General features: G+C 33.9%; 1 protein-coding gene and 1 non-coding gene across 7 annotated transcripts in view; one reads left to right on the top strand and one right to left on the bottom strand.

Moving 5' to 3' along the window:
* The window catches only part of Ralgapa1 (Ral GTPase activating protein catalytic subunit alpha 1), a 236,119-nt gene that overhangs the window by 10,560 nt on the left and 210,223 nt on the right, over window positions 1-15,336 (top strand). The window lies entirely within an intron of this gene.
* Window positions 14,818-14,894, bottom strand: Trnaa-cgc (transfer RNA alanine (anticodon CGC)). The gene has a single exon. It is a non-coding gene; the product is annotated as a tRNA-Ala (tRNA).

The raw sequence follows: 15,336 nt of genomic DNA, 5'->3' as shown, positions 1-15,336 counted from the left end.
GGGTATAGTGGAACATGCGTGTAGTCCCAGCAACTTCGGAAGGCTAAGTCAGGAGATCCTAAATTCTACCCTCAGAAATTTAGCAAGGCCCTAAGCAACCTCGGAGATGCAGTCTCAAAATAAAAAATTAAAAGGGATTAAATACCCCTGGGTTCAATCCCTGGCAACCCCCCGCTCCCCCCCCCCCAAAAAAAGTTTCATTTCTTGCTTGATCTTTCACAGCAGTTTACTAATCATACTAATCAGTTTTCCTATGAGGGTCTTTTGCCCTTTCCAATCTGTCTTAAACAATGCTTCCACAGTCTTATCTGAAGCACATATTGAGCAAAGTACAAAATCCTTAGCTTGCATTGAAGACAATTATCTGATCTTAGCCTATCTTCTCAACTAAGTATTATAGTTGACTCATATTTTAAACAAAGCAATATAGTAGTACTTAACTCTAATAAAAGTTCTACCAGATGTTATCATAGAACTGACTTGTAGATGACACTGTTGCAAATGTATACCTTTTCCCCTATAAACACTTAGCACATTGTTTTATGTTAAAATGAAACACATAGGTTGTATATTGCCTTATCTGAATTCTAATTCTCTCCTGAAGACACAGATTTCCTTGTATCCTTGGGAGTATACCCTCCCATTGCTGAAGAAGTCTGCATTCCTGCTATTGTAATATTGTTAGTATTGTGCTTCTGTTGCCACTGGACTCATCCGAAAATCCCCCATCTTTAGTGTATATGTTACTTGATCAACTGTCCTTCAGATTGTTACTGCTCTTATTTCTCAATCTTTGATCATTCTGTAAAGGAGTTTGAGAACTAGCTTATCTTTCTCTCTTGTGACCATCTTAAATGTCCATTTTATCCATTAAAGTCTTAATGGATAATGAAATGACCCTTTTAATTTCCTATGTTCATTGTATTTGATATCTTGTGTGCCTCTGCAATACTGGAGATTGAGCCCAGGGCCTTGTGCATGCATTCCCAGTCCTTTAATTTTTTTTTTTTTTTTTTTTTTTTTTTAACTTTGAGACAGCCTCACTAAATTGCCTAGACTGGCCTAGAACTTGCTATCAGGCTCCTGCCTGAACCGTCTGAGTAGCTAGGTATATTTGATATATTTCCTTCCTTCCTTCCTTTCTTTTTTCTGGAGGTTGAATCCAGGACACATACTTGGCAGGTGCTCTACCTTTGAAGTATAGCCCCAGCCTGTCCGTATTTGTGTTTTTTGTTGTTGTTGTTTTAGTACAGGAGATTGAACCCAGGGGCACGATACCACTAAGCTACATCTATAGCCCTTTTTATTTTTGAGATAGGGTGTCACTAAATTGCTTAGTGCTTCAGCCTCCTAAACCATTGGGATTATGGGCATCTGCCACTGTGCCCGTATTTGATATTCTTAAATTTAATAACCTCACTACGATTACATTCAAGCAATTTCCCTTTTGCAGACTTTTCTTAAGAAACCCAAATAAATCCTCCTTTCAATGTTGGTGTTTTTCAGTGTTCTGTCCATAAGTTCTCTTTTCTTCTTACTCTATATATTATCCTTGGGTAAACTGCCTTGGCTTCAACTGCTTATTTATTTAGTGATAATCTCCCCTGTCTCCCACCCTGCCCTTTTTAAAAATTCTGATTTGTCACTTAAATTCTAGACCAGCATGTCCACTTGAATATGCTACTTACATCTTAGATCAGTGTCCTAACATCATCTTTTCTACCACATTATCTTCTTCAATCCCTTGTTATCCTTCTCTGGTACTTTACACTTAAATGTTAAACCAGAAATCACTTTCCATGATGCCTGTGTCTTTGTTAGTGATATTTATTTACTGTTCCAGACTGTCTTCACATTAACCTTATATCTGAAAACTTATGTTTTTTTGAAATCTCAGGGAAAATTCTATACACAACTTTGATGAAGCCTTCCCTATCAGGTAGATGTAGGAATTTATTATACACTGTGAATATTTGCCTCTAGTAATTTAATTCTTTTGTTGCAACATAATTATTTATTTGCATGCTTATAATTTATAATCTTCCTGAGGGCAGAAGTATGTCTTTTTTATCTTTCTGTCTCTAGACTCAGCATGGTGCCTGGCTGTATAACTAGGTGCTCAGTGAATACTATTCAGTTCATGAATGAATATACTTGGTGTAAGGAAAGCAAAATTGTTGTTTGGTGAGCAACTGTAAGCAACCTAGTAGAAAAAATATTTTAAATCAGTATTCTGATCTGAAAGAAACCTTTGAGTTGTCTTTAAGAATCCGTGTTTAAAAAAAAATTGATTCAGTAACTAAGTCTGTAGAATTAAAAAATAAGCAAATAAAAACAGGACATTAATTGAAAAATGTGTATGGTTTTATGGCAGATATTAGATAATCTCCCCCACTGTTGAAAGAAATTTTTATCACCACTTAACATGACACCAAATTTTTAAAAAACTTATATCCTGATGAGCTCAACATGTTAGCTCTAAATTATACCACTCTTATTCTCTACCCACCCTTGCCTCCACAATTTAACAAAATGAACTGGCCTGTAAATAAGACAGCCAGGAGAAGGTACTCTGTGAAGACAGAACAGAAAAAGATTTAAAATTATGCTCTTCTGGAAGATTGGAGTTACAAGTACATTACACTAGCCAAGTAATGCCAACAGCTCCCAGAAGTTGGAAGAGGTGAATAACAGATTCTTCACTCGCTTCCAGAGGAAGTGTGATTCTTCTAGTGTCTGGATTTGAGCCCAGTCATACGGATTCCAGACTCTGGTCTTTGAGAAAATGAGGATTTTTGTTGGTTTGGTTTGTTTGTGTGTGTAGTATTGGGGATAGAACTAAGGTCTCATGCATTCTAGGTAGATGTTCTTCCTAAGTTTCATCCCTAGCCCAAAGGGTAAGTTTTTAATATTTTCTTAAGCTACCAAATTTGTGGCTATAATTTGTTGACATCAATCCCAGTTGCTTGCCTTTTTTTTTTTTTTTAAGTTGGACACAGTACCTTTATTTATTTTTATGTGGTGCTGTGGATCGAACCCAACGCCTCTCACATGTTAAGCGAGCCCTCTTTTGTCTTTTTTTTTAATATTTATTTTTTTAGGTGTAGATGAACACAACACAATGACTTTATTTTTATGTGGTCCTGAGGATCGAACCCGGGTCCTGCCACGCGCTCTACTGCTGAGCCACAATCCCAGCCCTTCTCTCTTGTCTTTTTTGGCCTTTTAGCTTTCCATATAAATTTGAAAATCAGCTAATTAAATTCCATGAATGATATAGTTGGGTTACAAAATGAATCTATAGATTTAAATTAACATCTGTAAGTTATCCAATCTTCCTTTTCTAAACCAGTTTATATTTATTTACTTAGGGTCTACAAAGTTTATAAATTAAAGTTTTTATATTTTTCTTTAAGAAAGGTTTTTTGCACATCTTACTAATACAGTCAAGAACAGTTACATTTAAAAAGAATGTTAAATTTAATAAGGATGTTTGTTCTGCTTGTTACAGAAGGAACTCATGTGACCAATAATGTAAAATAGATTTTAGACAAAGATTAGGAAAAAACAATGCTCTTCTAAAAACATGTTGATTACTACTTTTATAACAGATAAATTCTGAGTGGTTCAGATTCTTCACTAGAAAATGGAAAAACCTTAAAGGACTAGAAGGAAAAAAATAGGCAAGTATTTAATAATATTGGTTGGGGAAGAAGACTACTCTTAACATTTATGTGATAGCTATAAATCATCAAGGAAATTTTGAGAAATATGTCTATGTGAAACATTGTACATTTTAAAACTAAAACCCATCATTAGCAGAGTTGGAAGACAAACAGCAAACCAAAAACATTTGCAATGTGTTTTAAGAGATAATTTCCTTAGTTTATGGACTGTTGTAAATATAAAACTTGGAAAAGATTTTAAAAGTAGTCAAAATATGTGGAAACCAACACACTAAGGGAATATAAATTGAAGGGCAGGTTAAGTATCAAAATTTAAAATGTGCACATATCTTTTGAAACCTGCATTTCCATTTCTCAGTATTTATTCTGAGAAAGTAAATAGATAAGTGTACGTGATCACTTTAGGATTTTAAAATAGTGAAAATTTTGAACCCGTTTAAATATTCATTATATAGGAATTTTAGAATTTAGTTATGTTCTCATACTTGAATATTATGATTCTCAGGAACTGTTCACTTTTTTCTTTTAAATTCTTTTTAGTTGTAGATGGACACAGTACCTTTATTTTATTTGTTTATTTGTATGTAGTGCTGGGGATTGAACCCAGTGCCTCACGCATGCTATGCAAACACTCTACCATTGAGCCACAACCCCCCCCCCCTTTTTTTTTTTTTAATAAGTGCAGGGAATTGAACCCAGAGCCTTTCTACTGAGCTACACTCCCCAAATTCCTTAATAATTACTAAATATTAGACTTCTTCGTGAGAATACAAAGTACTTTTCAGATACAGTTCCATTTCTTCTTTGGGAAATTTTTAGCAGTGAGCATTTTTATAGATGGCAGTAGTTGTATATTGGTAATAATAGTTAATATTTTCGACCCCTTATAGTGGCAGGGTCCAAGCATTTTACATGTATTAACTTGACTTAATCATTGCAATAGCCTTCTTTAATCCTCAAGAAGATAGTAATTTTAATCCTCAAGAAGACATGAGTACTAAATAAATTGGAAGCAGAGGGATATAGAAGAGAAACTCAGGAGATTGGATTCTGAACTCAGCTATATTATTTACTTAAATACTCTGATCTTCAATTTACTTGCCTATAAAATTAAAGTAAAAACACCTCAAATATTGTTTGAAGATTATATGAAAAAATGCACTTGAATTACAGAGTTTATGGAAGAATTTGAAGCATAATTTGGAATTTTAATTGCAAACCTAAAGTTAATAAAATTAAACCAGAGGGCTTGGAGTTCAGTGGGAAAGTGCTTGCTTAACATACTCAGGCATCGGGTTCAATTCCCAAAACTATACACATACACACAGAAAAGTAACCACTCAAAATCAAGTAGAATTTGTTCTTAAAGAGTGAATTGAGGGGCTGGGGATGTGGCTCAAGCAGTAGCGGCGCTCGCCTGGTATACGTGCGGCCGGGGTTCGATCCTCAGCACCACATACAAATAAAGATGTTGTGTCCGCCGAAAACTAAAAAATAAATATTAAAAATTCTCTCTCTCTTTCTTTCTCTCTCTCTCTCTCTCTCTCTCTCTCTCTCTCTCTCTCTCTCACCTCTCTCTTTAAAAAAAAAAGAGTGAATTGAGGGCTTGGGTTGTAGCTGTGGTAGAGTGCCTGCCTAGTACCAATGAGGTACTGGGTTCGATCCTGAGTTCCACATAAAAAAATAAATTAAAAAAATAAAGTTATATTAAAAAAAAACTTTAAAAAAAAGAGTGAATTGAACAGAAATTGAAACTATTGAATGATTCCCCCCACCCCCGCCTTTTTTTCCCCTGTGGTGGCTGGGGATTGAGCCCAGGGCCTTGTGAATGTGAGGCAAGTACTCTACCAACTCTACCAACTCCCCATCCTTTTTTTTTTTTTTTTTTTAAAGAGAGAGAGAGAGAGAGAGAGAGAGGATTTTTTAGTATTTATTTTTTAGTTCTCGGCAGACACAACATCTTTGTTGTATGTGGTGCTGAGGATCAAACCCCGGCCGCACACATGCCAGGCGAGCGTGCTACCGCTTGAGCCACATCCCCAGCCCCTTGAATGATCTTGATGATAGTTTAGATTTTGTATTTGGGTCTGTAGTCTATTAAAAATGAGTAAATTAGAAAATGATAAAGTTAGATGTTGGAAAACAAATGAAAAATGAATGAATGAAAGAAAAGGAAATTTACTGTTGGCGTTTTATATCACATAAATTCAAGGAAGTCACTTAGCAACTATTACGTTTTCCCTCTCCATTCAAACATAACAGAGAATAGCTAGGATAAAAGATGTGTTATGTTACCCAAATTTGTTGTCATTGTCTAAATTCTTTTAAGTCAGTAGCTTAATGGTTCCCAGTCATCTTCCCTTTTCCATCAATTGTTCTTGGGACCTTCTAGAGGCAAGAAGATTATAAAGCCACTGTAAGCCACTTCCTACAAATTGTCATTTCTTACTAAGTGTATTTAAGAAAAATAACCATCTATTCTTGTCTCTATCTTTGAAAATCTAACAATGATGAATCTGAGCAACCATTTGAATATGTGTGGTATTTTGAATAACCACAGAAGAGTAAGGGAGTTAATGGTATAGTAAAAGTGAATCATGTTAAATGTGAAATGAATTATGCATATAAAAGAATCATATCTAAATGAGTACCTGTAGAATGCTTTATAGGGACTTCATGGGCAGCTGTTCCTTGAAAGGTAATTAGAATTTCAATAGGATGAAGTGAAAGAAGAGCAGTTTGGGTGAAGGTAATGGTAGGAGCACAGACATGAATACAGGACAGCAGAAGGCAGTGGTCCTCCAAACTTTTCAAACATAATATTTATCAGGCCTCAACCTCAGGATTTTTATTTACTAGCAAAGGAGAGTCTGCAGAGGGGCTCTAATTTACTATTAATACAGATCTGCAACAAGTTAAGTATACACATAGAGTATGTTGAGAAGTTTATTTTGGTTTGACAATACTGTGACATTTATGCCTGTGAACGAATTCCCTAGATACTGACTGTACTTGAATATGATGATCTTAACTATTGTCTAATGATTTTTTTTTTTTTTTTTTTGCTTTAAAAGAAGAGTGAAAATTAGAGATGATGAGCTGGATCTTTCTTATATTGATCCTTAGTGGGGACTGTCTTATTGAATGGGTATAGACTAATCCAGGTGCTTTTCACTTTTTTTTTCCTATTGTGTTGACACTGCCTCTCAAACTGACTGTGAAGGACAAATATTTTGTTTTAGTTGATTAACTCCAGTTCAATATACCAGTCCTTTACAAAAAATAAATTAATAGAAAAGACTATTTTTTGCCCCCCATTGAGTTGTCTTTCTCCTCGTAAAAAATAATTGACAAATTTAAGGGTTTATTGCTGTATTCTCAACTCAGCTCATTGTTGTGTATGTTTGTCCTTTTTTGGGGGGGAGGCGGGTAAGAGATTGAACCCAGGAATGCTTAACCACTGAGGTACATCCCCAGCTCTTTTTATTTTTTATTTTGAGATAGGTTGTCATCAAACTTGTGATTCTCCTGCCTCAGCTTCCTGAGCCACTAGGATTACAGGCATGTGCAACCATGCCCAGCTCTATATGTCTGTCTTTAACTCAGTACCACATTATCTTAATTACTGTCAGTTCTCCAGCTTTATTGTTCTTTTCAAAGATTGTTTTGACTATTCTGGGATCCTTGCATTTTCTAATGAATTTTAAAATCAGCTTCTCAATTTCTACAAAAAAGCCTATGGGGATTTGATTAGAAATGACACTGAATCTTTACAAAATTTGGGAACTATTGTTATCTTAACAGTACGAAGTCTTATTTATGAACATAGAATGTCTCAATTTATTTTGATCTTATTTCTTCCAGTAGTATAATATAACATAATGTAATATAATAAATATAATTTCTTCCAATAATATTTCATAGTATTCAACATACAAGTCTTGCAGTCCTTTTGATAATTTGAATATCTTATTCTTTTTTTTTTTTTTTTATGAAGTAGAGAGGTTTATTTAGTTTACACTTAGGGAGATTCAAAACCCACTATCAGGCATTACTGGGGGTCTTGATTCTGGTGAGGGCAGCAGACTGTGACCCGTCATGACAGAAGCACAGGTGGGAGCCAATGGTTACATTTTATGTAGTTCCTTTTCTCTCTAACTTACATATGTAAGAAAGAACATATGTGACCCTTGACTTTCTCTTTTATTGCACTCAACATGATGCTCTCTAGTTCCATCTATTTTCCTGAAAATGATATAATGTCATTCTTCTTTTTTTTTAAAATTTTTATTGTTGGTTGTTCAAAACATTACATAGTTCTTGACATATCATATTTTACACTTTGATTCAAGTGGGTTATGAACTCCCATTTTTACCCCAAATACAGATTGCAGAATCACTTCGGTTACACATCCACTGTTTTACATATTACTATACTAGTGTCTGTTGTATTCTGCTGCCTTTCCTATCCTCTACTATCCCCCATCCCCTCCCCTCCCCTCCCATCTTCTCTCTCTACCCCATCTACTGTGATTCATTTCTCCCCCTTGGGTTTTTTTTCCCCTTTCCCCTCACTTCCTCTTGTATGTAATTTTGTATAACCATGAGGGTCTCCTTCCATTTCCATGCAATTTCCCTTCTCTCTCCTTTTCCCTCCCACCTCTCGTCCCTGTTTAATGTTAATCTTTTTGTCATGCTCTTCCTCCCAACTCTGTTCTTAGTTACTCTCCTTATATCAAAGAAAACATTTGGCATTTGTTTTTTAGGGATTGGCTAGCTTCACTTAGCATAATCTGCTCTAATGCCATCAATTTCCCTGCAAATTCTATGATTTTATCATTTTTTAATGCAGAGTAATACTCCATTGTGTATAAATGCCACATTTTTTAATCCATTCCTCTATTGAAGGGCATCTGGGTTGGTTCCACAGTCTAGCTATTGTGAATTGTGCTGCTATGAACATCGATGTAGCAGTATCCCTATAGTACGCTCTTTTAAGGTCTTCAGGGAATAGTCCGAGAAGGGCAATAGCTGGGTCAAATGGTGGTTCCATTCCCAACTTTGCAAGGAATCTCCATACTGCTTTCCAAATTGGCCGCACCAATTTGCAGTCCCACCAGCAATGTACAAGTATACCCTTTTCCCCACATCCTCGCCAGCACTTGTTGTTGTCTGACTTCATAATGGCTGCCAATCTTACTGGAGTGAGATGGTATCTTAGGGTGGTTTTGATTTGCATTTCTCTGACTGCTAGAGATGGTGAGCATTTTTTCATGTACTTGTTGATTGATTGTATGACCTCCTCTGGGAAGTGTCTGTTCAGGTCCTTGGCCCATTTGTTGGTTGGGTTATTTGTTTTCTTATTGTTTAATTTGTTTGAGTTCTTTGTATGCTCTGGATATTAGGGCTCTATCTGAAGTGTGAGGCGTAAAGATTTGTTCCCAGGATGTAGGCTCCCTATTTACCTCTCTTATTGTTTCTTTTGCTGAGAAAAAACTTTTTAGTTTGAGTAAGTCCCATTTGTTGATTCTAGTTATTAACTCTTGTGCTATGGGTGTCCTATTGAGGAATTTGAAGCCCGACCCCACTGTATGTAGATCGGAGCCAACTTTTTCTTCTATCAGGTTCAGGGTCTCTGATTTGATATCAAGCTCCTTGATCCATTTTGAGTTAACTTTTGTGCATGGCGAGAGAAAGGGATTCAGTTTCACTTGAATATCTTATTCTTGTTTAATTTCATGTTTGGATTATGGATTCCTCAATACTAGTATATAGAAATATAATTGATTTTGCATATTGATATTCTGCAACCTGATTGAACTTGTTATCACTAGTGGAGTTGGTTTTGGATTCCTTAAGGTGTTCTGTATACAAAATCATGATATTTGTGGATAGAGATACTAAACATCTTTACAGTTTGTAAGGCTTTTCTTTTTCATGTGTAATTGCCTTGGTAGAATCTCTAGTATAATGTTAAATAAAAATGACAAAAAAGATTATCTTTGTTTTATTTATGTTTTTAGGGGTATTCAGTCTTTCACCACTTAGCATGATGTTAGTTTTTTTTTTTTTTTTAATAGATGACCTTATCAGATTAAAGGAATGCCTTTCTATTTCTAGTTTTTTTAGTGTCTTTAGCATGGAATGATGTTGGATTTTGTTAAATGCCTTTCCCATGTCAATATATTGAGATTATCACGTGAGTTTTGACCTTCATATTAATATGGTATATTACATTGACTGATTTTTTTTTCATCAAACTTACATTCAACCTGGTCATGGGGCATTATCCTTTTTATAACTGTCTGGATTTGGTTTACTACTATTTTTTTTGAGGATTTTTACATTTAAAATCAAAAAGGATAGTGGCCTATAGTTTCTTTGTAATAGTTTTCATAGAATGAATTGAAAAGTGTTTTCTAGTTTATGGAAGAATTGGTAGCATTCACCCAGGCTCTGAGCTTTTCTTTGAAGTTAGTTTGTTTGTTGTTTCCTCCTCCTAATTTAATCTTAATATGATGTTTTTATTTTCCAGTTCAAGTGTACTATTGAACTTTTTCAGTGAATTTTTATTTTAATTATTATACTTTTTAAAAAATTATATTTTTTTAAAGTTCTTTCTTCTTTTTTAAAAGTTTTGTGTCATTTTGATATTCTCTATTTGGTGAGAGGCCATCTCATACTTTGCTTTAATAGCATGTATTTTAGACATGCTTTTCTTTAGGTTTTTGACATTTAAGAGATGGTTTATAGTGTTTGTCTAGTAAGTCCAGTGCCTGTGCGTGAGAGATATTTTCTGACTTGACATTTTAAAATAATAAAATATGGCAACTATGGAAACCTATTTCCCCTCCTTTTTAAGGTTTGTTGTTTTTATTTGTTGTTGTTGCTCTTTGTTCCTTTAATGAGTTTACTAAAATAATTTTTGTAGTTTTTGTTTATATTACTACTGAATTCTTTACTCATTCAACTTAGTGGTCAGTTAGTGATTGGATTGAGATTTCATTACGAACTTGGAATCAGTAAGTCTTCCAGTCTTTGCCAAAGGACTGTGTATGTGTATTGTGGCATTCAACCAGTTTACAATTCTGCCTTAGTCTTCATTTCCTGCTTCTATAGACTCTTAAGGTCACCCAGAGGTGAGAGTTTAGAGTCTTCTCTAATCATTCCTGAGTTTGCTCATAACTCTAGGCATGTGTGTGAACTTCTATATTCCCAGGAATTTATCAGTTTTCAAAGTCCCCTATTAATACCTTGGTTTCCAGTTTTTCTTCTTATTCATTTATTTTGGTTAGATTTTTATTTTATTTATTTATTTTGTAGTTGTAGATGGACAGAATGACTTTATTTTTTTAGAGAGAGAATATATATATATATATTATTAGTTTTTGATGGACACAACATCTTTATTTTATTTGTATGTGGTGCTGAGGATCGAACCCAGCGCCCTGCGCATGCCAGGCGAGCACTCTACCACTTGAGCCACATCCCCAGCCCTATTTTCTTTATTTTTATGTGGTGCTAAGAATATGGTTTCATTTGTACCTGCAATAGATAGAAATAGTCTTGAATCAATATTAAGTAATTGTTAGATTTTTTAGCAGTCTTATTGAGACATAGCTATCATACAATGAGCTGCATACATTTAAATGTAAGTGTTCAATTTGTATTTCTTGTAGCATATAGTTGGGACTGTTTTTTTTTTTTTTATCTAGTCTGTGAGTCTCTGCCAGTTTATTCATCTAAAATTTGTTTTTCATTCATTTTATCTGATCATTGATTTCTCTTTCTCTGACTTTGTTTAGATTAATCAAGTGTTGTTTGTGATTTTGTACTACCTTCTTTCTTGGCTTATTACCATTACCTTTATTATTTTAATAATTGCTGTTGTAGTTACAGTATATATATCTTTAACACATCACAGTCTACTTCCACTATGATTATACTATTTTTCATATAGAATAAAAAATCTTTTGATAGTGTCCTTCCAGTTTCCTCCTCCTGATCTGTATACTTTTATTTTCATGCATTTTACTTTTGTCTGTTATAAACTCCACAGTGCATTGTTATTTTGTTTAAACAGTCATTTGTCTTTGAAAAAGTTTTTTACCGTTTTAAGTGCCTTTATGTAGATTGATATTTCTGCTCATCACTTCATTTTGTCTGGAGGACTTTATTTGTTCTGGTAGTTTGTGGGCCTGCTGGTGATTAATTAATTTAGCTTTTGTATGTCTGAAAATATTCTTTAGTTTGCCTTTATGAAAAATATCTTTAACTGCATGTAGGATTATAGTTTGGCAGTTTTTCCTCTAAGTACTTTTATTCAAAGTATTGTTGTTGTTGTTTCTAATGAGACATCTGATGTCATCTTTGTTTCAGTTACTGTTTTTAACATGTCTTTTTTTTTTTTTTCTGGCTGCTTTTGAGATTTTTCTCATTGGTTTTGAGCTACTAGATTATGATATGCTTTGGTTTTCTTCACGTTTTTTGTTCTTGAAATTTTTACTTTTTGGGTTTGTGATTTTCATCAGGTTTGAAAATTTGGGGCCATTATTTCTCCATATATTTTTCTGTCCCTCCCCCACTTCAAGAGTTAATCAGTTACTTTTATATTACACTACTTGTCTTCACAGTTTATTTGTATGCTTTTGTTTTCTTTTTTTTTTTTGGATACAATATCTGTTGTTTATTTATTTTTATGTGGTGCTGCAGATTGATCCCAGGGCCTTGTGCGTGTAGGGCATGTACTGTACCAAGCCATAACCCCAGCCCATGAGTGTGTGTTTGTTTTTATAAATAACTTCTATTGCTGTCTCTTCAAATTCATTTATCTTTTCTTCTAAAGTGTCAATCTGCTGTTCTTTCTATCTAGTTTTACTTTTTACCCTAGACATTAGTTTTTAACCCAAAGAAATTGGAATTGGGGGGACTGGGGTTGTGACTCAGTGGTAGAGCGCTCTCCTAGCATGTGTGAAAGTGCTGGTTTCCATCCTCATCACCACATAAAAATAAATAAATAAAATAAAGGTATTGTGTCCAACTACAACCAAAAAATAAATATTAAAAATAAATAAATAAGGTATAAAACAAATATTGTAATTTAAAAAGTGTAAAAAAATAGAAATTAGAATTGGGTCTTACATTTAAAAAAAATATTTTCATTTTTTAGATTTTGATGGACCTTTATTTTATTCATTCATTTATATGCGGTGCTGAAAATCGAACCCAGTGCCTCTCACATGCCAGCTAAGCACTCTACCACTGAGCCACCACCCCAGCCCTAGTCTTACATTTTTTGTGTGTCTTCCATCTCAGCTTTTTGAACATGTGGGGAAGACAGTTATGATATAACTATTTTAATGCCTTTTTGTGCTCATTCCAACATTTTTGGCAATTCTGGTTTGAATTTGATTTGCTAATTATTCTCTTCATTATGAGTTATGTTTTTCTGCTTCTTTGAATATCTGGTAATCTTTAATTGTATACCTGATAACATGGTATATAATTATATCAGTGTACACAAGATATACAAGTATAAGGATTTATACAAGTATACCTTGTTGAGACCTGGATGTTTTGTATATCTAAAAATTTCCTTGAACTTCATTGTAGGTTGCAGTTATTTGGAAATAGTGTGATCCTTTAGCATTTTGCCTTTATGATGACTCTGAAGTAATGATCAGTCTAAGGCTAATTATTTTCTCTCCTGAGGCAATACTTTCCTTATTAATCTATCAAATGCTCTATGAATTGTGAGGTTTTCTAGTCTAATGGCTCTTGGGTTGTATGAATGATTGTGACTGTTACCTAAACTGCTTTCTAGCAACCTCCTCCCTTTTTATGGGGGTTAGCTTAAGGTAGTGTGCTTAATTTTATTTCATTTTGATCAGAGTATAGTATGTACTGATATTCTTGATATTTTGTCTAATTTGTGTCTTTATTCAGTTTTTGTCAATAATTCCTTTTTACATGAAAAGGATACTTTCAACTGCTGGATTTAGAGTTTTATATGTAAAGTGCTATTTTGTGTTGTTCAGATTTTTTGTATAATTACTAGTTTTACCCCTTCTGGGCCTCAGATTGGATTAAAATATTACCTGTTATATATGAGACAAATGTGTTAAAATTTACCACAGGAATAAATGCCTTTTTTTTTTCTCCTTAGAATTCTGTTAGGTTTTGCTTTTTATATTTTGAAATTATGTATGCACATTTGAAATTGAAGCTTCTTTGTTATTGATCCTTTTTAAGTTTAGTAATTCTTGCTGCCTACTTTGTACTTTGTTGAAAAATCAATATTGTTAGGATTTAAATTATATTTTTTATTTCATTCCTTTAATCATTTTGAAATTTAAACTTGAGTATGTTTTAGTAAATGCCTCATAGCTTTATTTTTTTGATTATAGTTTTCTTGTAGAGTTAGTTTAGTAACTTTTTTTTGTAATTCCATTATTCTTATATGTATTTAAATTACTATATTCATTTTTGGTGATTTTCTTTACTCATTTCTGTTAGTTTGATAGGCTTTTCATATCTTTTTTTAGCCCTCTAGACTGTTATACATTCTGTTGTTACTTGTTAATCATGAAATTTCAATAGCATATCATAATCCTCTTTTGTGCTTGTCCCCTTTTTCTTTATCCTGTGACCTTCTTTCCTATTTTCCTCTCTTTTCTTCTTCACTTCTCCCCGTTTTTATTTTTTGAGCTTGTATTTTTTTGTTTTTATTCACCATTTCTATGTTTGCAGTGAAAGGTTAATTTGTCTTAGGACAGTTCACTATGTTGTTGGATCCATGATTGTTGCTTATTTTAAAACAATGGCTTGAAATGTTTAGTACTTTATTCATTAGAAGTGGATTACTATGACACAGGTCAGAGTATTCTGATACCATCATTTGAGAAGCATATCTAAATGGTGTTTTGTTGTTGTTTGCTTGTTTCTTTTGTTTTTTGTACAGGGAATTGGACTCAGAGGCACTTAACCACTGAGCCACATCCCTAGCCCTTTTTATTTATTTTGAGACTAGTCTTGCTAAAAGTTGCTGAGAACCTGGCTAAATTGCTGAAGCTGGCCTTGAATTTGCAATACTCCTGCCTCAGCCTGTACCACTACACCTGGTTTATTTGTTTGGCTGTGCTGGGAATTGAACCCAGGGCCTTGTGCATGCGAGGCAAGCACTCTACCAACTGAGCTATATCTCCAGCCCCCTGTTTCTTTGTTTTTAATGAATGAAGAAGAATGATGATACAAATTTGTTGAATTTTCATTTTGGATTAGTTACTTTTATAGGGAAATATTCAATATCTGAACTTTAAAGTTAGGAAAGTTGACCTCTGTCCTTTGCAATTTTTAGTTACGTATGTTTTATAGTGCTCAAATGTCTTTTAAAATATGTAGTAGAAAGTATATTTATGGTGAATCACTTAGTTTCTTTAAAGAAATAGTAGCTCACAAATACTTCCAAAGTATTTCTGAAAATGGGAAATTTTTAAAAATATTTAACTTTTAGTTGTAGTTGGACACAATACCTTTATTTTATTTATTTAGTTTATGTGGTGCTGAGGATAGACCTCAGGGCCTCTCACGCGCCAGGCAAACGCTGTACCGCTGAGCCACAACCCCAGCCCCTGGGGAAAATTTTTGAGTT

This window comes from Callospermophilus lateralis, chromosome 3 (assembly GCF_048772815.1).
Source record: "Callospermophilus lateralis isolate mCalLat2 chromosome 3, mCalLat2.hap1, whole genome shotgun sequence".
Lineage (NCBI taxonomy): Eukaryota > Metazoa > Chordata > Mammalia > Rodentia > Sciuridae > Callospermophilus > Callospermophilus lateralis.
This window is presented reverse-complemented; position numbering and strand designations above follow the sequence as displayed.